The 25,609-nt window shown below is 36.7% G+C and overlaps 2 non-coding genes across 2 annotated transcripts; both read right to left on the bottom strand.

The window, feature by feature from the left end:
* Positions 1–1,011: 1,011 nt before the first annotated feature.
* On the bottom strand, positions 1,012–1,091 carry TRNAL-UAG (transfer RNA leucine (anticodon UAG)). Its single transcript has one exon. It is a non-coding gene; the product is annotated as a tRNA-Leu (tRNA).
* Positions 1,092–19,791: 18,700 nt separating this feature from the next.
* Positions 19,792–19,871, bottom strand: TRNAL-UAG (transfer RNA leucine (anticodon UAG)). Its single transcript has one exon. It is a non-coding gene; the product is annotated as a tRNA-Leu (tRNA).
* Positions 19,872–25,609: the final 5,738 nt, after the last annotated feature.

Here is a 25,609-nt window from a genome sequence, read left to right as displayed (position 1 = left end):
CCGAGATGACCATGAGATGCAATGTTGTTGTGTTACAAATGATTGAACATGCACGCATACGCGGCGTGTGCGGTCAAATAAGTTTTAATTCCACATTATTCATGTTTGAAACCCGTAGGCAAACCCTGCCTAAGGTCCAACAAAGCCACAAAGCCACAAAGCTAGATGAAAAATATGAAAGGGAATTAAGTACTCCTTAAGGTTTGTCATGATCGTGTCAAGATCACAAAGCCGCACATTTGAAAAAGTATTGACTTTGACACGATGCATTGGTCGGAGTTGGGCTAGACTCTCTCCATATTAGATGCGTTTTAAAACCACGATGTTAACAACGATAAATAAAAAGTCAAAACAAACAATATGTGTTCGCAGCGGGCACGAGGCTTTACAAAAAATTAAAATAAATGACAGCTGTGGGATTTGAATCCATGCCCTTTTGAACCAGAGTCGAAGTCTAACACCTTAGACAACTCGACCAAACTATCCCGACGAATGTGTTTGGACAAATCAAGATGGTCGAGCTATCTCGAGACATGAGATTACAATACGTTGCATGGGTTGTGCTGTTGGGAACCGAGATGACGATGAGATGCAACAATGTTGTGTCGCACAAGATTGAACATGCACGCATAGATGGCGTGTGTGGTCAAACAAGTTTTAATTCAACATTATGTTTGTTTGAATGCGGAAGAAAAACTCTGCCTAAGGTATAACAAAGCCATAAAGTCGAGTGAAAAATGTGAATAGAGGTTGAGTACTCCTTTAGATTTTTCGTGAGCGTGACAAGATCACGAGACACTGGTTGGAGTTGGGTTAGAATCTCTTCATAATAGACGAGTTTTAAAACCATACCCTTTTAAACTAGAGCCCAAATCTATCTGGCATCTTAAACCACTCGACTAAACTGTACGACAGATGTGCCTTGACAAACCAAGATAGTCAAGCTATCTCTAGACATGAGATTGCAATACGATGCATGGGTCGGACGATGAGATTTAAAAAGTATAATTATGACAACTGTGGGATTTGAACCCACGCCCTTTCGGACCAGAGCCTAAATCTGGCACCTTAGACCACTCGGTTAAACTGTCCCAACGAATGTGTCTAGAAAAACCAAGATGATCGAGTATCTCAAGACATGAGATTGCATCACGATACATGGATCGTGTTGTTGGGAACCGAGATAATGATGAGATGCAACATTGTTGTGTCGCACATGATAGAACATGCACGCATAGGCGGCGTGTGTGGTCAAACAAGTTTTGATTCCACATAAGTGATGTTTCAACGTTGAAGGCAAACCTTGCCTATGGTATAACAAAGCCACAAAGCCGAGGTGAAAAATGTGAATGGAGATTGTGTACCCCATAAGATTTTTGGCTAGCGTGTCAAGATCACGAAGCCGCACATTTGAAGAAGTATGACCGTTACACGATGCACTGGTCGGAGTAGGGCTAGACTCTCTCTATAGTAGACGCGTTTTAAAATCATGAGGTTTTTATAATATGTGCTAGCAGCGGGCTTGAAGGTTTACAAAAAATGAAAATAAATGACAGCTGTGGGACCACGCCCCTTCAAACCAAAGCCTGAATCTGGCACCTTAGACCACTTGGCCAAACTGTCCCGAGAGATGTGTCTACACAACCAAGATGGTCAAGCTATCTCGAGAAGCTATCTCGAGACTTGAGATTGCATCACGATGCATGGGACCTGTTGTGAGGAACCGAGATGACGATGAGATGCAACGTTGTTGTGTCGTACACAATTGAACATGCATGCATAGGCAGCGTGTATGGTGAAACAAGTTTTGATTCCACATTAGTGATGTTTGAATGTCGAAGGTAAACCTTGCCTAAGGTCCAACAAAGCCAGGTAAAAAATATGAATGTAGATTAAGTACCCCATAAGGTTTTTGGTGAGCGTGTCAAGATTAGAGGCCCAAAGCCAGGTAAAAAATATGAATGTAGATTAAGTACCCCATAAGGTTTTTGGTGAGCGTGTCAAGATTAGAGGCCCAGGGCGAAACTCTCAATATAGTAGACGCATTTTAAAACCATGAGTTGGACAGCACCCAAAGAATATTATACCGACCTTGTAGTTGATGGGACTGCTATTTATTATTGGTATCAGAGCCAGGTTTCAATCCTGGGACCTGTTGGTTATGGGCCCATCACGATTCCGCTGCGCCACTCTGATTTGTTAATTAATATCATTTTGATTCCTAACAGATGCTTTTAAAACCGTGAGACTCACGACGATACGTAACGGGCCAAAGTAGACAATATTTGCTGGCGGTCGACTTGGCTATTACATAACCTAAATCACCATAAGTGAATTCATTCCAAGGAATCTTATGCTTACACTCTTCATTGAGAGCGGTAGTTATCCTTCGAGAAATATACTTTGGAAGTCCTTCAATGAAGCGCATCATCCATAATTAAAGGGTACTATCATATCTTGTCATAACCTTAGTTACAATTATATCTTTGTACCATCAGAAGTAGCTAACTTTTCGCATCTTATAATCATAAGAATTTTCTCAAACGTTCAGTATGGATTTCTAGTTTGCCTACGACAAACTTTAAGACAATATATAAAAGGGTATTAATGGCTATTCAACACTTATATCATTCTCCATAACTTGAGATATTCCAATTTCACTTTTTATATTTGTACTTCTCTTTCTATAGTAGTATGGTTGAGTATCCTTTGCTTTTCTTTGTCGGAGATATGCTTCTCCAACCCATCCTTGAGTACTCCTGTGAAACCAAAAGTTACAATTTGAGCAATAGCGTGGTCAAACTTACCTCGAAGACTATAGGCGCTAGCTCCCATCAACATTTTGTTGATTACATTTACGACTAGATGACCGGATAGACCATCTATATTCCACTTATGTATGAATGTTCCTTCATAGGTGGATTGAGTCATTTGAGTTTTTTCTTCGAACGGAACATCGGGGAAAGAGGGCTTAGGATACCAATTTTTCTTCATCTAGTTTTTTTGACTTTGTCCTCTAATTTAACAATTTTGTTGATGAGGTCTAGTTTTTTTGGGCATCTTTTCTTCTTTGGAGAAATCATTTTTAAAATTTTTGAGGTCATTCTCATATGGTTCATTATGACACTAAAAGTTTAATTACTTAAGGTTCTATCAAAATTGAAAGATTGTTTAGCTTTTCTTCAATCAGAGCAAGTGCCTCTTCTGTTGAGCCGAGACTAATTACTTTGTCTAAAATAGCTGGTATGAATAAAAGAACTTTCCTCAACTTTTGCGAATCTCACGCCATTAATATTTGCAATAGTTTTTTTTTATTTCTTTTGTTGTCGTTTTTCCTTGATTTTTTCTTCAATCTTCTTAACTTGTCTTGCAATGGTTGAGAGAATCTTGTTTGAGAAGTTATTTTGATGTTGGATATTTAGGATATCCTTCGAGGTTGTAATGCTTTTTTAAGGAATTCTTTATCAGTGGACAATTCATTTGTGATAATATCGATCTGGTTGAAGGTAGATGTAGTATCCAATTCGGTTTGAGTTGGAGATCTGGGATTGCCCTCATAATCGACTAAAACTACTTCTTTGTTGTAATCAACCGGCTCTATTTGCATAGACTTTGACATGTTGATTTTTTATGGAGATCTCGAGATTCATGAGGTACTAGATCTCGAGCTTAAAAATCTTTACCTTTGGAAAGAAAATTTAATTTTCATTGAATTTTACTTTTACGCTTTCCATCATCATGTTCGATGACTTGAGCAAACTGTGGGTCTTTCTTGATTGGAAGGCTCACATATTTAAGGATCCAGGTAGAATTCTTAGTAATCTGATCCCATGAAAGGGTTTTGGAAACAGGTTGACGATTTCTCCAGATTTACCTCTATGAGCATAGTAAGTTGTGGGGGAGACATTTGAATGCTTCTGATAAGATGTTAAGGTTCTCTATGTGAACATCAAACATGAGGGCAGAAAGGATATGACGATCCTTTAACGAAAAGTAAATAGTTTTGATATGTCTTTCGACAAATGGTCATTTACAAGATCTGCCACAAAGGAAAAACACTGAATTTCTCAACTCAATGTCTAGGCTACTAGCAGTTTTAGCCCAGACATCTTCGGTAGGTGATTTTTAAAAGATTCTTCAAGGGTCCGCCTCAATCGGTTTAGCGTCTTCTCCTTCCATCATTGAAGAAGAACACACAATATATGACCTTAATGATCGTTCTTAGATTCACATCCTCAAGGTTTGTAACAACAAACGCCACCGACCACAATTGTCATTTGAAAATGATGATTCCTTCGACACTATGAGTCATTTGAAAATTTTATATTCCATCATAAGTTTTTGGCATGATTATTAGATTATGACATGTTTAACAAGATTTGCGTGAGGATTGTTATATGGTTGCAATGGCACATTACCCCTGTCCTATAAAATGTGGCCCTTATTTGCATATTTTTCCAAGCCACGATTTATGCCTGAGCTAATGATTGATCTTAATCTTAAAATAGATAACATTTTCTATGGTTGATGAAAGAAACAAGAAAGTAAGAGATGGCATAGGTGTGCCAATATTGCTCCCCAACCCATGGTGAGTATAAGTGCAAAATTAACTGTAAAAAGACTTGATATAACTCTACTTTTGGAGAGTTATAAAAAAACGAAAAAAAAAAGAAGAAAAAAAAAAGGTTGAAATTAACAAAAGAAGAGACGAGGAGCAATATCATTGCAATAATGAAAGCAAAGTTGAGACTAAGTTTGTTTGCGATTATGTTGTATTGTAAATGGTTTGATGGGATGAGGTTCGTTTGATTGTTGTCCATCCCATTGTATAATCTTTGGGACAATATTCAATTAATTTGCTAATATGAATTTTAGAAATACAACATTAAATGGGATGTTATGAATTTAATACACTAAGATTACCATTTACAAACTTAATGTAAAGACCACAAAAGGGATGCAAGTAATGAATTGGGATCAAGTTTTTATTTCTTCCAAAGGATGGAAAGAATTAAAAAATATATATATATATATCATTTTAATCTCACCCCTAAGAAATATTTTTCGGGTTGACCGGTTACAACAGCCCAAGTCCACCGCTAATAGATATTGTCTGCTTTGATCTGTTACAATAGTCCAAGCTTACTGTTAACAAAAATTGTCTTCTTTGATATGTTACAACCGTCCAAGCCCACCGCTAAAATATATTGTCAGTTTTGAGCCGTTACATATTGCTCTCAACCTCACAGTTTTAAAACGTGACTGCTTGGGAGAAGTTTCTACGACATTATAAGGAATGTTTCGTTCCCCTCTCCAACCAATGTGAGATCCTACAGTTACATTTTTATTATACGTCGAAGTTTAGTTTTCATTTGGTTATTGGTTCGAATATTTTACATTTTACTCCTAATTGTCACTGATGCTCAGTTTGGTCTTTAGCATTATCTTTTGGTTAATTAATTTAAAATAATTATGATGCTGATCCATTTTGTATCATATCAAAGAGATTCCTAGGTTCGGGCAGAAGAAGCAATGTCACTCGATCACTATCAAACTGACTGCAATCTTTTTTGTCCGTGAGGATCCCAATCCAAACAGAGCGCCTTCTACTTCTAATAGGTCATGAACTAGATCAGAATCATTCTCATCGAGTCCATAAGAAGTGTTCCCATTTTATTCATCGGGTCCGGATAGAGACCAAAGGTCTTGAACGATCGATCCAGCAGAACAACTCAAAAAATAAAAAAGTATCGTTAATTTCTTCATAAATTTTTTTAAAAATTTATTTAATTCTTTTAAACATTTATAGATATTAACATTTTACAAACCAAAACATCGTAATTAGTAAAAATTCATGGATGAAAATGTAAATTATGTGTAGCGTCTCTAATATTAAGGTATGCAATATACATATTATGAGAGTTTTCAAATGTTTCATGAAACCTTGGAGCCTTTATAGAAATATTTCAAATATTTACTTGACAATAAAATTTAAATTAATAGTTATGAATCATGTTTTTAACAGAAAAAATATTAGGACGAGAATGACTATTTAAAAAAACACCATAAGTGACCCTATTGTTAAGATAAAATAATACACACATGTAAGTCTTTCAATGTCTAATGGTTCCTAAAATCATATTCTGGTTTTAGGCTTATTTAAGACAAGGTCGTAGTACCGGACTAGTGAGGAAGGTGAAAACATCAACCATGTGATGACTCCAGTATTTTTGTGTATTAAAATGCATCTACTTCAATTTTTTTTATGTTTTCGGGTATAGACAAGGTCGTGGCACGCGAGAGGGACGAGGAGATTGAATTGATTCTGATCTTTTAATAACTTTCATAGTATTGTAATTTTTTGTTTAATGAATTGTGCTCATCTTATAGAGTGAAAAGTCAAAATTAAGTTGTAGTCTTGTTGTTCGTTGTTCGCTGCCACCACAGATTCCTTTCTCTCCCGCACATAATCCCACACTAAAAGAGAGAGCATAGAGTTTTGACTGGTCCTACTAACACAAAGTAAAGACTTGAGCATGAAGTGGCTAATCAAGAATGCTCTGTTTATTGTTTTTAGTTGAAAGATTTGGATTTTCGGCAGCAAAGACATTTGCCTGTAAGATATATGACAACTAAAGTATAACTACTCAAGCCCTCCACTAAGAGATATTGTCCGCTTTGGCTTGATATGTATCGTCGTCAGCCTCATGGTTTTAAAATGTGTCTATTAGGAAGAGGTTTCCACACCCTTGTAAGGAATGTTTCGTTCCCATCTTCAACCAATGTGGGATCTCACAATCCACCCCTTTGAGGGCCTAACGTCCTCGCTAACACACCGCCCGGTGTTTGGCTCTGATACCATTTGTAACAGCCAAGCCAAACTTTGTCTGCTTTGGGCCATTACAAATGGTACGAAAGCCAGTCACCAGACGACGCAAAGACTAGTCGAAGTAAGGCTAGACCCTCTCCATAGTAGATGCGTCATAAAACCTTGAGGCTGACGACGATACATAACGGCCCTATAAAACGTTCTATAAAATGACGGAATTCACGCAGTCATCTCTCATCTACCTCAATCGCTCATCCACAATAATCATACTCGAACTCATAAATCATAAATGAAAAGTAATTTTTCAATTTAATCTAATATATAATATTGAAATACATGGTTTTATCATAGTCTTATTCATTTGTGTAAAGCATATTGCAATGAAAATAATGGTATTTATTGAATAGTTGTTGAGAGCCACTTCTTAGTTTTGAGTGGTATCACTGATGTTGTCATGGTGGAAGCTGAAGTGCGGCGACGGGCTCTTAGGTATGCAAAAACACAGCCCAAATTTGCACTCACAAACCTTAGGATTAAAGCAATCTTGGACAGTGTTGCACGTAATATGAATATGACTTCCTTGTATTCCCAATGGTTTGCTTGTCACTGTTCATCAAACAAAGTAATACTCAAATTAATATCAAAATCAATCTAATGACTCAAAAAATTCTATCAACCCAACCCAACCTGTGCGGTTCGAGTTAGGTTATGAACTTATTTGGACTGAATTCAAATAACTGAAAACTTTTATGATTGAGTTGGTTTAAGGGTTCTCCCGAAACTAGATGGATTGACTGAACCAATCTGGTTCGAGTTCAGTTATGAACTTATTTGGACTAGATTAAAAAAACTTTAAACTTTTATGAGTGAGGTTGTTTATGGGTTCCCCAAAACTAGATTGAACCAAAACCATCTAAATTGATTGTTAATTTTAAAATATACATTTTTGTGTACAATAAAATTATATATAGGTATTTATTTTATTTCATGATTATTTATTTTCTACTAGATCCGGTAAAAGTGTTTATATATATGTATTTATTTTATTTCATAATTATTTATTTTCTACCAGATCTGGTTAAAGTAATTTTTCAAAACATATGTTGAATTGAGTTCTACTGGTTCGTTCTTTGGTAACCCTAAAACTTATTAGTTTGAATCTTTGGTAACCCTAAAAATTTTAAGATATACATGTTTGCTCACAAAATTGAATTGCAAATGGTAACCAAACATATGAAAATAAATAAACATATATTTTACAAACTAATTTTTATTTTTATCAAAATAAAAAAAATTGAATAAATAACTCGAACTACGTGAACCAACTATCTATCCCAAAAAATTTATGGTCGAGTTGGGTTGAGTTGGATTCATTATATAACAAAGGTTGTTTATGCTGAAAAATTTATAATGCAAATAATTGGGTTCGGTCTAGAAAATCTCATAATCTGACCTGACCCGACTCAACCCTCAAACACTTATACATTTTTTAATAACTACAAGATACCTGTATCGAAGACGGTGAAGAACAAGATGATTGCACTGGTACATTTTGAGAAATACTCAGGAAGTGACCCCACTATTTGGATTAAATGCAATAAACATGCGAATGCAATGACGGGACCTATCATATCAGTCTTTTTCCCCACGATACTATATTAATGGGCAGCTTAGATGTGTGTCATATACTCTACACACAACCCATACGTGCAAGTACAAGCTCATTAGATAGTTCGTACACCGCTGGACCCCTTTTCTTGTCAGACAAGCCTACTCTAGTAGCTCCTTATGTTGGACACCCATTAGAATTAATAACCGCAATGGCAGCATTATCTAAAACATAATAATACTTCATCTGTCTAGTGGTGTATGTGTCCGTACCCTCGTGATGGAATAGGGGTATCCCCCAATGCATGAGCATAATGCATGAAGTCTCGATTAGGGTCGAGAAAAGCACACATTTTTTAAAGGTTACTACTATATCAAGCTACTCTTTCTTTTTAAATAGAAACTAACTGCACACCGGAGACGAGAGTTTGTATGAACTATGGAGCTATAGAGTTCGAGATAGAGTCGAGTCTCGATTTTTGACTCATGATGTCTTTGTCATGTATATGATTCTTTATGATATGTTGTTATATGAATAATTTGTTGCATTAAATAGCTTCATGTGGAACGAGCATGTCAGTGTATCTTGTATTCGTATGATATACTATGACCCGAAACCTTAAGAGGCACACGAACTAAACAAAAATATCGTTTATTTATTATGAGAATATGAATACAGGGTCACATCGATCAAGTTCTTTATGATCATCTTCATTATATTGATTAGTTGTTTTGAGGCACTTCTTTGATCTCCTTGTTGTCTTCTAAATGAATGTTCTTACTCATCTTGTGAGAGTTGGAGTTGAAGTTGAAGGGATGCTTCTTGCCATGACAAAAGCAGATGTTTAATTTACAATCACAAAACACATTATCCCTACAATCATCTGCAGTCCTGCATGAAATACCTTTAAGATAGTTGCCTTTTGTGCCTAATGGTTTGGTTGTACCTGCATACGTAAATAATTTTCAATCAAATTTGAGCCATCTAGTCACGTATAATCAAAGAGTACTAAATTTCAGCTCGATGTCTAGGTTTCTTAGCATTTGAAGGCTCCGACATTCTCCTGCAACATGCTCACGTTACCTAGTCCTCGGTTCTAAGAGGGAAGACAGTCCCGACATACCAACATGTTTTGTTCTCACTAACATACTGAGAAGTCATCCAACATAATGAAAATTACGCTTAATTTTTTAGGTCATGTGATTGAGCCATTGAAATGAAATTTACACGTTGTTTGTATCTACTAGGAGAGGTGTCGCCTAATACCGTTTATAACACCACATGCATAGGATTCATATAAGGATTCATAATCTGAAGTCGATACTTGATGGCACCGACAGTAATCCTATGCAACCCTAGCGACATAGTCAAGTTACTGACACCTAGTTTCTAAGAGGTGAAGAATATCACCAAAGACTCACATGGGTCATTTCGACATGATATGATCTCAATCATATGCTTCTTAGGAAATTTTCTAGGAGGATACCCAAAAACAATTGCTTCCTGAAAAACACACTTAATTTTAAAGTTCCTACAGATTGAAACTCTTTATATATATATATATTTAATTTATAATGCCTCGCGCCGAAGATTTAGATCAAGATTCGAAATTCAGATTCAACATCTGATGGCCTCGACATTCCACTCTGACAAGATCACATTACTTACTCCTTGTTTCTAAGAGTGAAAACTATCCCCACAGATCAACACGAATCATTTCAACATATTATATCCTCACTCAACATATAATTAATCCATGAAAAACACACATAAAGTTATATATACAATTCGTAATATCTATACATACAATTATTTTATCAACATTTCCCTCAATATTATCATAAAATTTAAATATAGGCTTTTAAAATGAAGAACAACAAAACAGAAGAAAAATAAATGAGATTGAAAGTTACCGAAAGAAGAGACGAGGAACAATATCATCGCAACAACGAAAGCCAAGTTGAGACTAAGTTTGTTTGCTACTATGTTGTATTGTAAAATGGTTTGACCGGGTGAGGTGAGTTTCATTGTTGTCCATCCCATTATGGGACATTCAATTACTTTACTAATATTTGATTTTAGAAATACAACATTAAATGGGATGTTATTTATTTAATACAAGAAGAAATATTATGATTAACAAAATTAACCTACGAGATCACAAAAGGGATGCATGTAATGAATTAGGATCATTTTAATCATTTGAAGAAAAAACAAGATATATCATTTTGATAACTACAACATATTTTAAACCTGTATCGATTATGGCGAAGAACAAGATGATTGTAGCTAGGAAAGTGAACTTGATAGAAATGTTCTTGTCCATGACTTTGGAAGGGATTTTAGAGATTTTTGGGTGATGATAATTTTGTGTCTTCAATTTTGTACCCAAAACTTTTATATAATTGAGGAATATTTGCTAAATTAGGTAATATGAAACCGAAATATGGTATGATAACCCAAATGGGAATAACTAAAAAGACTAACCTACAATAATCAACCAATGAATTTTTCAAAATTTGATGGTAATGATCCTATATTTTGGATGTGATTCAAATAGAAATACTTTTGACCTCTAAACAAATATTTCAAACCTTTATTTTTAATGGTAGAATGAATATTGAAAAATACTCCGGAGGTGACCCCATAGTGACTCTTGTAAAACGAAATTAAAAGAGAGAAAAATATAATAAATGTTGGATTTAGCACAAAAGATTTCGTTCTATAGCCTCCATAGGAGAAGCCAACAACCGTTTATATGTCCTTTTCATTACTGTAAATTTTTTTTTAATGATAGAATGAATATTGAAAAATACTTAAGAAGTGACCCCACTATTAAGGTAAGAAAATGCACGCATGCAAATATGATTTTGTGTCTTGTGGATTAAAACATCATGTTTTCGCTTTGGCTCTAATTTCATTTATCGGTTGATTTGGATGCATTGTACTTTTCTACACACTCCCCACACGCATGCTCTCTGCTTGGGTTCTAGATGCTCTACTTTATTTTTCTATTGAGGATAAACCTAAACCATAACTCGAGAGATAGTTGTCCATATAATAATGAGGGATGTATAAATTCTCAAGAAGAGAGGAGCATAGATGATCCCCAGACCAACTAGATTCCATAAGGGAATTGAAAGTTGGGTCTACGGTAGATCTCACCTAAACCGTCTCATCATAATATAATAATCGCAATCATAATATAAATAATTATAACAATAATTTTTAGATTACTCTCTTTCTTGTCCTTCAAAATTGAGCATTTTCTAAACATTGTTACTATATCACACTACTCATCTTTTTAAATATAAACTAACTGCACACCCGAGACGAGAGTGTGCATGAACTATGGAGCTATAGAGTTCGAGATAGATTCGAGTCTCGATTTTTGACTCATGATGTCTTTGTCATGTATATGATTCTTTATGGTATGTTGTTATGAATAATTTGTTGCATTAAATAGCTTCATGTGGAACGAGCATGTCAGTGTATCTTGTATTCGTATGATATACTATGACCCGAAACCTTAAGAGGCACACGAACTAAACAAAAATATCGTTTATTTATTATGAGAATCTAAATACAGGGTCACATCGATCAAGTTCTTTATGAGCATCTTCATTATTTTGATTAGTTTTTGAGAGGCACTTCTTTGATCTCCTTGTTGTCTTCTAAATGAATGTTCTTACTCATCTTGTGAGACTTGGAGTTGAAGTTGAAGGGATGCTTCTTGCCATGACAGAAGCAGATGTTTAATTTACAATCATAAAAAACATTATCCCTGCAATCATCCGAAGTCCTGCATGAAATACCTTTAAGATAGCTTCCTTTTGTGCCTAATGGTTTGCTTGTACCTGCATACATAAACAATTTCCAATCAAATTTGAGTAATCTAGCCACGTGTTGTAACACCCTAAAAGTGAAGGAAAGCCACTTATGCATGACCCAAAAGATCCTAGGAAAGAAATTATGAGAATTAAGCAAGGAAACGAGACTTAGTAAGTCATTTCTATACCCTAAGGAGTAATCTTAAGGACTTAAGACCTTTGGAGAATGATTGGAATGAAAGCATAAGCGAAAGGGACGAAAATGTCATTTTTCCAATATCAAGGATTTTGCGAGATTTTTAATTCCTTATCTAGAAGGAATTTCAAGATGTTCAAGACGGGAGAAATGACCAACAAGAGATGAAGAATTTTTAGGAAAATTATTGATTTTTTGGGAAAATAATAATAAAATATTCGAAAAGTGGTAAATTACCAAAATACCCTTGAAGTTAAGGACAATTACGGATTTACCATTCTGCTAAAAAATCAGAACCTTCACAGTGCCTTCTGCACAAAATCCTTTGAATGTCGAGTCTCAGCCGTTGGATCACCTCCAAACTTGTATATATTCTAGAAAACTCACGGATCGTCACATCCAACGGCTAGGATTCAAAACCAACGTCGGTGAGGCTCTGATCGGAATAGATATTTCCAATGGATTTTCTAGAAAATCCAACCGACAATTCACGATGATTCTGGAGCTCCCAATGTTGGTTTAAGTTTCCCCTATAAATTCTGTAGTTGGGGCAATCATTTGGAACAAGAATTGAGCAAGGTCGAGCACCTAGCTGTTGGCAATAAGTGTTTAGATTTTGGGTCTCCTATTCTCAGGCTTCTTCCAAATTCGAGAGCAATTCTCCACCATTTCCTTTCAAACTTGTTCCTATAGCTTCTAAACAACATTCCCACAAGTTTTACGAAGGAATAGAGTCCTGAAAGTTCCTAGAAGCCATTCGCCCAATCCAATCTGCCATTAAAAAGCTTCAAGGAAAACTCAAAATACCAATCCAAGGATATACAAGTATTCTTCGAGCAAGGACGACCCCAATAGGTTTCTGCACCTCCAAGGAATGTTTTCATAGAAGACCGCGAAGAGAAATAACCTCAGGAACGTTTCCAATTGAAGAAAATCCGTTTCGGGCTCAAATTGGAGGTAAGTGTCGAATTCCTATCTACGACCACTTTTTCTTCAAATTAAGGATTCCTTTAGCTTCAGAAAAAAGAAGATGAGTAACTTTGATGAAGGAATAAAGAGCTGAAACGTCAAAGAACAAGATACCCAAGAGATTGTAAATTGGAGGCGTCGGGTAACTTGCAGACAGAGAGTGATTTCTCAAAATTAAGGTCCTACACTCAAAGTCATTCCTCCAAACTAATTTCTTTATATTAAGGGAACAATAAGGAAGAGGTTTCGTGACGAAATCGAGCCTAAAAAACCCCTAGAATCTGCTACCCAATAAGAAATCCTCTGTTTTTACTCCAGCGAGAAATCATATTTTGGACGAAATTTGGAAGCAAATATCTTAGGCTACAATCCGATGAGAAGGTAAAAAATCAATCCCTAGCTCTTCCTTGTAACACCTTCTTTAAGTTTTATGAAGGAATCGAGGGGACGAACAGTGTGATAGGAGTTGGGGAGGGCGAGTTTACGACGGCGGCGCGAACGGTCGCATGCGCCTTCTCCCTGTCTGGAGGAAGAAGACGATGACGTGGGCGGTTCAGTTGAACTGGCCATGTCAACCCAAAACTCAACCTTCCCTCGGTTTTTCTCAATTTTAACCCCCTTCCAGATGGATTCTCATGAAAAACTCTATTGTTCCAGAAAGTAGACATAATAAGGAGTGTGTGAAAGGAAAGTTGAGGTAAATCGGGTACCGGAAGGTCAAGAACAGAGGTCCTGAATGTCGACAACGAGGCAAGTAGCCACCTTGGATTTTATTGTTAAGAAATACTTGCAAGAATCGCTTGGATTTTCATATGAACACCAAGTACGAACTAGGATTAGATGAAAGAAAAACTCAAAGAACCGCGAGTTAAGACCTTAAACCTATCAAATTGCTCGGTAATTAGGTAACATTAGAATAACTCACTAGATGAACTCCGCTGCCTATAAAATTTTAATTCTGAGCATATTATAGCATTTTGAGGTTCTAAATGAAGTTTAGTAGTCATTAGATAAGGATAAGTGGGTAAACCAAGAAATGGTGCAAAATGACCATAATGCCCCTAAGGATATCTACCTACAGTTCCTGACCTAGATGACCTCCAAATGCTATGAAACCCTGAAGTAGATCCTATTTTATGATGTTTGATGATTTTGTAAAGTTGAAAGGGATTGGAACACGTTAAGTAGCAAAACCAAGAATTAGGGGTGAAATGGCCAAAATGTCCCTAGGACTCTTATGAGATTTCAAGGTCTATACGTGCTCCGGATGATTTGCTACTTCTTATAAGGTCGATTATGAAGGACATGAAGATAAGTTTGAGGTTTCAAGTTGATTGGAGTAAGTTTGGAACCTAAACCAAGTTAGGATCCAAGAAACACCTAAAGGAAACACCACAAGACTTCATACTCTTCTAGAACCCTCTAAAGAACTCCCTAAGAATCTATGACCTTCTAGAACAACTTACACTAAGATGGGTTCATATGGTTACAAATACAAGTTACAACTTATGTCTCAAGGAATTAAGGACCTTAGAAACTTACAAGATTAAGAACCAAGAACAAACAACACACAAGCTTTACAACTACCCAAGCAAGAAGAATGCTAGGTACCACTCAAGGACGAGGGATCAAGGTCCCCAAACTCAGAAACAGAAACTCAAGAATGCTAGGTAATACTCTAATCATGTCCAAAGTGACCCATGACCTCCCACCAAGCGGTGCCCAATAATTCCTCTTCTAGGTGGGATGCCTTGCACCATGTTTCCTTTGCAGGATGTCATGCCTCAAGTTTCCCTCACCTATTAGAGATGCCCTGCAGACTTGCAGGATGATGTTCAAGTATGCACCGAGCAAGTGACCTTTATGGTCTATCAAGGGGAGTAGTCTAAGGTCACGGAGGAACAAGAAGGGAGTAAGTTACCTTATCCACGAATCAAGAACCTCCTAAGACCTCCCACGGTACAGCATGTTCATGACTTAGACTACACTACTTGGAACGCATGAAGCCTTTAGCGTAGGTAAGCAGACTGTATTATAGGGCAAGCCCTTGATGCAGTATTAAGACTACATCGCTTGGAACGTAAGAAGCCTTGGATGTAGGATTTCAGACTATGTCGCTTGGAACGCATGAAGCCTTGGGCATAGGTTAAGCAGACTGTATTATAGGGAAAGTCCTTGATGTAGGTTTTCAGACTATGTCGCTTGGAACGCATGAAGCCTTGGGCATAGGTTAAGCAGACTGTATTATAGGGCAAGCCCTTGATGCAGTTTTAAGACTACATCGCTTGGAACCTAAGAAGCCTTGGATGTAAGTTTTTAGACTATGCCGCTTAGAATGCATGAAACCTTGGGCATAGGTTAAGCAGACCATATCGAAGGGCAAGCCCTAAGATGCGGTAAGACTACGTCGCTTGGAACGCATGAAGCCTTGGACGTAAGTTAAAGCTGTGTCGCTTAGAACGCATGAAGCCTTGGACGCAAGATTCTCAGGTACATGTCTAGTGCCGTAAATCCTAGGGGAAGTGTCTTGGAGAACGAATCAATAATAGAACAAGAACCAAGAATACCAAGAACAAGAGAAAGATAAAGGACTAGAACATGGATCAAGATCCTAGTTCTAAGGACAAGAACCAGGAACAAATGACCAAGAACCAAAAACCATAGTGCTAAGGCCCTTAAAGGAAAACCAAGGTTTTAGGGTTTAAGAACCAAGGTCCTCAAGAAAGATCAAGATAAGAACCCTAAGTCAAGAACAAGAATTAAAGGGGCTTAAGTACTTAAAACAAGAACAAGATCAAGAACAAGCAAGAACAAAGTATGTGGTACCCTAGCATATCAAGGACACGATTAAGAGCCTACAAGTAGGCTACTTACTGAGTCTTGTACTCATTCCTTATTCTCCAATTTTTTTCCAGGTAATAAGGAGCTGGTCGAGGTCGGGAGCGGAATCTGGAGCAGGTGCCATAGACTAACCTCACCTGTCGTCTCAACCCTTTTATTTTAAAATGTTTTGCGTCTGTTCCTTATTCTGTCTTTTAACTATTATGTTGTATTTTAAATTACTAATGTGCGCACACTATTTTGGTATAATGTAAATTATGTTTTAAATTTTAATGATTTTATTTCGCAAAAAAATTTACCCGTCTTTTTGAGCCATCGCATCAGCCATGTCCTTACAGAGAGCTTCATTTGTGTAAATGAGTGCAAACAATGGCCAACAATTCCTTGAGTGTACACGTGAATAAAGTGTTGAGTGTTCACGTGATAAAGTGTTGTGAGGTCTTTTGTATTTTCTTAACCTACTTTTGCAGCAAAGTTTTACAAATAGATTCGACCATGAATCCTCTTGAAGAAGTGGAGAATGATACGAATCAAGACATCTCAATCATGGAATGCTTTTAAGGAAATATAAGCTTAAGGAAGATGAGTTTTATTTATCCTAGTTACAAATTTTTTTTTGTGGATCTCACTAATGTATTTTATGAATTTTATTCACATTTAGGTTACATTTACGGTAACAACAAGGAAAAAAATAAAAGAGTTAGCGATCTCGTGGGAGCAACCACCCTCGCATCAGAAATCTCGCGATAGACATAAATGCATTTTATGACTTTTTATTTCCTTAATGCATTTTCAGTGAGCGCCAAAGATCTAGTAGAAGTAGAAAATAGGCCAAAGAGACAAAACCGATAGACTTTTGGATCCAGGTTCAACACGGGTGGCCCAACAAGCACTAAATCACTCCCAGCAGCGCACGACCTGAAAAGGACACTCTTCGAGAAATGCATGTGTGACCTGACAAACTAGTCATGCTCTTCTCATGTGCAGCGCACACGCTTCCCACGTCAGTCGCAACTCACACGACTCGTGTGTCAACTCCATCATCATTTGTTTGCTAGTTTTTGGATATATATGTTTATTATCATTTCTTATATGTTTTCGATTTATTTACGAATTTTATTTTTATTATGTAAGTCCATGGGACTGATGAAACATTTAAAATGAATATTTCCACATAAAAAGATCACATCATGCATATGGTACGACTCTATTTTAGTAAAAAAATAAGATCGTTACATTTTCATAGTGGTTAATTATAGTCCTAAAAGTATGAATGACACAACTCTTAAAATTTCTCATTTTTATAGTGGCTAACTATAGTCCTAAAAGTATGAATGATACAACTCATAAAATTCCTAGGGGAAGGTTAAGGGTTTCATGCTGAGGCTATATATAACCACTTATGTTGTCTTGTAGACTTGAAAAAGGTAGTAAAAAGATCATTTATGCCTTCTTTTAACTAAGTAATAAGTTTTTTTTTTGTAATGCTATGTAGTTTAGGTTGTATGTTTAGTATCATCTAAGCTTGACATGATCGATCTTGCCTGCGGAGTGATTCAAATCTCAAACAAGTATTTTTTTTCTCTGAGATATTCAATCAACAAAGTAATTCGTTATCATGAAGCATGATTTAACTTCGGTTTGATGACGGAGACTCCTTGTGGAGGGACACTGAAAGAAGGACAATCAAACCAAAAAAGATAGGTGAGTGATGTGTGGTTCGCTGCCACTTTTATGTATTGTAGGATAAGTAGTGTCCCTTATTTTTGCTGACTATGTTATTTCACATGTAGTATGATGATATCAAAGCTAGGTTTCAATCGTGGGACCTGTGAGTTATGGGCCCACCACGCTTCTGCTGATATTAATCATTTTGATCTCTAGCTTTCATCATAGATGTTTAGTTCACTTATGGCAAACTTTGAGACAGTATATAAAAAGGTATTAACGGCCCTTTAATCCTTATATCTATCTCCATGACTTGAGACATTCTAACTTTACTTTTGATATTTGTACTACTTTTTCTATATTTGTGCTACTTTTTTTTTTTTTTTTTTTAATTTAATTTTATTATTTTTATTTTTTTATTATAGTAGTATGATTGGGTGTCCTTTGCTTTTCTTCGTCGCCAGATAGCTTTCATCTATGCTTTCCGTTATGATGTTCGATGATTTGAGTTGATTGTGAGTCGTACCTGATTGGGGGGCTCTCATCTACAATGAGATGCAACGTGTTGTGTCGCACATGATTAAACATGCATGCATAGGCGGCGTGTGTGGTCAAACAAGTTTGAATTCCACATAAGTGATGTTTGAATTCCGAAGGAAAATCCTACCCAAGGTCCAACAAAGCCACAAAGCCGGTGAAAAATGTGAATGGGGATTGAGTACTCCTAAAGGTTTTAAAAAAATAAAAATAAATGACAGTTATGGGATTAGAAACCAATCCCTTTTTAAACCAGAGACTAAATCTAGCACCTTGGACCACTAAGCCAAACTATCCCAACAATTGTGTTTGGACTACTAAGATAGTCGAGCTATCTCAAGACATGAGATTGCATCACGATGCATGGGTCGTGTTATTGGGAACCGAGATGACCATGAGATGCAATGTTGTTGTGTTACAAATGATTGAACATGCACGCATACGCGGCGTGTGCGGTCAAATAAGTTTTAATTCCACATTATTCATGTTTGAAACCCGTAGGCAAACCCTGCCTAAGGTCCAACAAAGCCACAAAGCCACAAAGCTAGATGAAAAATATGAAAGGGAATTAAGTACTCCTTAAGGTTTGTCATGATCGTGTCAAGATCACAAAGCCGCTCATTTGAAAAAGTATTGACTTTGACACGATGCACTGGTCGGAGTTGGGCTAGACTCTCTCCATATTAGATGCGTTTTAAAACCACGATGTTAACAACGATAAATAAAAAGTCAAAACAAACAATATGTGTTCGCAGCGGGCACGAGGCTTTACAAAAAATTAAAATAAATGACAGCTATGGGATTTGAATCCATGCCCTTTTGAACCAGAGTCGAAGTCTAACACCTTAGACAACTCGACCAAACTATCCCGACGAATGTGTTTGGACAAATCAAGATGGTCGAGCTATCTCGAGACATGAGATTACAATACGATGCATGGGTTGTGCTGTTGGGAACCGAGATGACGATGAGATGCAACAATGTTGTGTCGCACATGATTGAACATGCACGCATAGATGGCAAGTTTTAATTCCACATTATGTTTGTTTGAATGCGGAAGAAAAACTCTGCCTAAGGTATAACAAAGCCATAAAGTCGAGTGAAAAATGTGAATAGAGGTTGAGTACTCCTTTAGATTTTTCGTGAGCGTGACAAGATCACGAGACACTGGTTGGAGTTGGGTTAGAGTTGGGTTAGAATCTCTTTATAATAGAAGATGTGCCTTGACAAACCAAGATAGTCAAGCTATCTCTAGACATGAGATTGCAATACGATGCATGGGTCAGACGATGAGATTGAAAAAGTATGATTATGACAGCTGTGGGATTTGAACCCACGCCCTTTCGAACCAGAGCCTAAATCTGGCGCCTTAGACCACTCGGCCAAACTGTCCCAACGAATGTGTCTAGAAAAACCAAGATGATCGAGTATCTCAAGACATGAGATTGCATCACGATACATGGATCGTGTTGTTGGGAACCGAGATAATGATGAGATGCAACATTGTTGTGTCGCACATGATAGAACATGCACGCATAGGCGGCGTGTGTGGTCAAACAAGTTTTGATTCCACATAAGTGATGTTTCAACGTTGAAGGCAAACCTTGCCTATGGTATAACAAAGCCACAAAGCCGAGGTGAAAAATGTGAATGGAGATTGTGTACCCCATAAGGTTTTTGGCTAGCGTGTCAAGATCACGAAGCCGCACATTTGAAGAAGTATGACCGTTACACGATGCACTGGTCGGAGTAGGGCTAGACTCTCTCTATAGTAGACGCGTTTTAAAATCATGAGGTTTTTATAATATGTGCTAGCAGCGGGCTTGAAGGTTAACAAAAAATGAAAATAAATGACAGCTGTGGGACAACGCCCCTTCAAACCAAAGCCTGAATCTGGCACCTTAGACCACTTGGCCAAACTGTCCCGAGAGATGTGTCTACACAACCAAGATGGTCAAGCTATCTCGAGAAGCTATCTCGAGACTTGAGATTGCATCACGATGCATGGGACGTGTTGTGAGGAACCGAGATGACGATGAGATGCAACGTTGTTGTGTCGTACACAATTGAACATGCATTCATAGGCAGCGTGTATGGTGAAACAAGTTTTGATTCCACATTAGTGATGTTTGAATGTCGAAGGTAAACCTTGCCTAAGGTCCAACAAAGCCAGGTAAAAAATATGAATGTAGATTAAGTACCCCATAAGGTTTTTTGGTGAGCGTGTCAAGATTAGAGGCCGCACATTACACGATGCACTGGTCAAAGTAGGGTGAAACTCTCAATATAGTAGACGCATTTTAAAACCATGAGTTGGACAGCACCCAAAGAGTATTTAAAAGAGTATTATACCGACCTTGTAGATGATGGGAATGCTATTTATTGTTGGTATCAGAGCCAGGTTTCGATCCTGAGACCTGTGGGTTATGGGCCCACCACGCTTCCGCTGCGCCACTCTGATTTGTTAATTAATATCATTTTGATTCCTAACAGATGCTTTTAAAACCGTGAGATTCACGACGATACGTAACGGGCCAAAGTAGACAATATTTGCTGGCGGTCAACTTGGCTATTACATAACCTAAATCACCATAAGTGAATTCATTCCAAGGAATCTTATGCTTACACTCTTCATTGAGAGCGGTAGTTATCCTTCGAGAAATATACTTTGGAAGTCCTTCAATGAAGTGCATCATCCATAATTAAAGGGTACTATCATATCTTGTCATAACCTTAGTTACAATTATATCTTTGTACCATCAGAAGTAGCTAACTTTTCGCATCTTATAATCATAAGAATTTTCTCAAACGTTCAGTATGGATTTCTAGTTGGCCTACGACAAACTTTAAGACAATATATAAAAGGGTATTAATGGCTATTCAACACTTATATCATTCTCCATAACTTGAGATATTCCAATTTCACTTTTTATATTTGTACTTCTCTTTCTATAGTAGTATGGTTGAGTATCCTTTGCTTTTCTTCGTCGGAGATATGCTTCTCCAACCCATCCTTGAGTACTCCTGTGAAACCAAAAGTTACAATTTGAGAAATAGCGTGGTCAAACTTACCTCGAAGACTATAGGCGCTAGCTCCCATCAACATTTTGTTGATTACATTTACAACTAGATGACCGGATAGACCATCTATATTCCACTTATGTATGAATGTTCCTTCATAGGTGGATTGAGTCATTTGAGTTTTTTCTTCGAATGGAACATCGGGGAAAGAGGGCTTAGGATACCAATTTTTCTTCATCTAGTTTTTTGGACTTTGTTCTCTAATTTAACAATTTTGTTGATGAGGTCTAGTTTTTTTGGCCATCTTTTCTTCTTTGGAGAAATCATTTTTAAAATTTTTGAGGTCATTCTCATATGGTTCATCATGACACTAAAAATTTAATTACTTAAGGTTCTATCAAAATTGAAAGATTGTTTAACTTTTCTTCAATCAGAGCAAGTGCCTCTTCTGTTGAGCCGAGACTAATTTTGTCTAAAATAGCTGGTATGAATAAAAGAACTTTCCTCAACTTTGTCTAAAATAGCTGGTATGAATAAAAGAACTTTCCTCAACTTTTGCTAATCTCACGCCATTAATATTTGCAATAGTTTTTTTTATTTCTTTTGTTGTTGTTTTTCCTTGATTTTTTCTTCAATCTTCTTAACTTGTCTTGCAATGGTTGAGAGAATCTTGTTTGAGAAGTTATTTTGATGTTGGATATTTAGGATATCCTTCGAGGTTGTAATGCATTTTTAAGGAATTCTTTATCAGTGGACAATTCATTTGTGATAATATCGATCTGGTTGAAGATAGATGTAGTATCCAATTCGGTTTGAGTTGGAGATCTGGGATTGCCCTCATAATCAACTAAAACTACTTCTTTGTTGTAATCAACCGGCTCTATTTGCATAGACTTTGACATGTTGATTTTTTATGGAGATCTCGAGATTCATGAGGTACTAGATCTCGAGCTTAAGAATCTTTACCTTTGGAAAGAAAATTTAATTTTCATTGAATTTTACTTTTACGCTTTCCATCATCATGTTCGATGACTTGAGCAAACTGTGGGTCTTTCTTGATTGGAAGGCTCACATATTTAAGGATCCAGGTAGAATTCTTAGTAATCTGATCCCATGAAAGGGTTTTGGAAACAGGTTGACGATTTCTCCAGATTTACCTCTATGAGCATAGTAAATCTTTTTGGAGAAGATCTAAGAGTTGTGGGGGAGACATTTGAATGCTTCTGATGAGATGTTAAGGTTCTCTATGTGAACATCAAACATGAGGGCAGAAAGGATATGACGATCCTTTAACGAAAAGTAAATAGTTTCGATATGTCTTTTGACAAATGGTCATTTACAAGATCTGCCACAAAGGAAAAACACTGAATTTCTCAACTCAATGTCTAGGCTACTAGCAGTTTTAGCCCAGACATCTTCGGTAGGTGATTCTTAAAAGATTCTCCAAGAGTCCGCCTCAATCGGTTTAGCGTCTTCTCCTTCCATCATTGAAGAAGAACACACAATATATGACCTTAATGATCGTTCTTAGATTCACATCCTCAAGGTTTGTAACAACAAACGCCACCGACCACAATTGTCATTTGAAAATGATGATTCCTTCGACACTATGAGTCATTTGAAAATTTTATATTCCATCATAAGTTTTTGGCATGATTATTAGATTATGACATGTTTAACAAGATTTGCGTGAGGATTGTTATATGGTTGCAATGGCACGTTACCCCTGTCCTATTAAATGTGACCCTTATTTTCATATTTTTCCAAGCCAGGATTTATGCCTGAGCTAATGATTGATCTTAATCTTAAAATAGATAACATTTTCTATGGTTGATGAAAGAAACAAGAAAGTAAGAGATGGAATAGGTGTACCAATATTGCTCCCCAACCCATGTGTCGAAGGTTGGATCATGCACCCGCTATCAAGAAAGTATGTCGTAAATGGTTTAGCATGTACACGGGAGAGTCTGATGCTCAAGAGAATCCAGATGGATGAATGTTTGAAATGTCCTAATGAGATGATCGACACATGGGTGAGTTCCCAACATATGGTTTGAGCAAACTAAGATGGTCATGCATCATATCATGATGCATGGATCGTGTTGTTGGGAACTGATATGACAATGAGAAGCAACGTTATTGTGTTGCGCACGATTGAACATGCATGCGCAGGCGACGTGTGTGGTCAAACAAAATTGAATTCCACAAAAGTGATGTTTGGTTGTCGAAGGCAAGCAATGCCTAAAGCTAGACTTGTAGCTCAAGGTTATTGTCAGGATGAAGGTATAGACTATGAAGAAACTTTTGCACCCGTTGCTAGATTATAAGGTATTAGAATCTTACATGAATATGCTTCTTACAAAAAATTTTATATTATATCAAATGAATGTGAAAAGTGCATTCTTAAATGGTTATATTATGGAGGAAGTTTATGTAAAACAACCTCCTGGATTTGAAAATTTTGACTTTCCACGTCATGTCTATAAGTGTAAAAAGGCTCTTTAGGGCTTAAAACAAGCTCCAAGAGCTTGGTACGATAGACTTAGTAATTTTCTTATTGAGAATGATTTCAAAATGGGTGAGCTCGACACTACTCTCTTTATTAAAATTAAAGAAAATGTTATGTTATTAGTGCAAATATATGTGGATGATATTATATTTGGTTCTACTAACCCTTCTTTATGTGAAGAATTTTCCAAATGTATGTATAATGAGTTTGAGATGAGTACGATGGGAGAGCTCAGTTTCTTTCTTGGACTTCAAATCAAACAACTGAAAGATGGTATCTTCTTAAATCAAGATAAGTACATCAAGGATTTACTCAAAAGGTTAATTGATGTTCGGATGATAACAAACCTACCTTATAAACATGTTAAAATCTAAATATTCAAATATACATTGTTAGGTTATGGAGCCTGATGCTTATTTATAGCTTGGTCAATAGTTATATTTGGTAAAGCTATATTCGGTAAAGCTATATATGGTAAATAGCTATATATAGTAGATGGTTAAATCTGGTAAAGATATATATAGTAAATAGCTATATATAGTAGATGGTTAAATCTGGTAAAGATATATATAGTAAATTGAACTATATATATTTATCCCGTCCGGTAGAGCTTTGAGATGTAACTTTCTATTCTCTCTACCCTCTCTTATTGTACATACCTGAAGTCATCAATAAAAAAAATTCTTTTAGCCAGAGTTCTCCTTGCAATTTTCTCTATCCCATTCTTTGTCTTCATCTAGATCGAGTGTGTGCGTTGTTGTGCGATCCTAACAACTGGTATCAGAGCTAGGCAAAATTCACCACGATCTTTGAAGATGGAAAGTTCAAAGATTGGAATTGAGAAGTTCGATGGATCCGATTTCAGTTTCTGGAAGATGCATATTGAAGATTATCTGTACCAGAAAGATCTTCACGAACCTCTATTGGGGGTGAAGCCGGATACCATGACCACAGAACAGTGGAAGCTCAAGGATCGACAAGCCTTAGGGATGATCTGGTTGACGCTATCCAGAAACGTGGCTTTCAACATTATCAAGGAGAAGACAACGTCAGATCTGATGAAGGCGCTGTCGAATACGTACGAAAAATCGTCGGCTATGAACAAGGTGTATTTGATGCGTAGATTGTTCAATCTACAGATGTCTGAAGGTGAACGTGTTGCTGATCATATAAATGAATTCAATATGATCATAAGTCAACTGAGTTCGGTGGAAATTAATTTCGAAGATGAAATTAAAGTATTGATTTTGATGTCATTCTTACCCGAGTCATGGGATACTGTTGTTGCCGCAATCAGTATTTCCCGAGGATCTGATAAACTGAAGTTTGGTAAAATTCGAGATGTAGTTCTCAGCGAAAGTATTCGCAAACGAGAAACTGGAGATTCATCAGGCAATGCTCTTAGTGTTGATCGAAGGGGAAGAAGTAAACCAAAGGGCCCAAACAAAGGGCGATCAAAATCAAAGAACCGAGAAAAATCTCCAAATAGACCAAACGTAACGTGTTGGAATTGTGGAGAAAAAGGTCACTTTCGGACAGGTTGTACAATACCAAAGAGGAAGCAGAATCACAAATCTGGAGATGATGATGATTCTATAAA

This window comes from Cucurbita pepo, chromosome 15 (assembly GCF_057944985.1).
Source record: "Cucurbita pepo subsp. pepo isolate OVF chromosome 15, ASM5794498v1, whole genome shotgun sequence".
Classification (NCBI taxonomy): Eukaryota; Viridiplantae; Streptophyta; class Magnoliopsida; order Cucurbitales; family Cucurbitaceae; genus Cucurbita; species Cucurbita pepo.
Note: the sequence above shows the minus strand (reverse complement) of the source record. Positions and strands in the feature narration are given on the sequence as shown.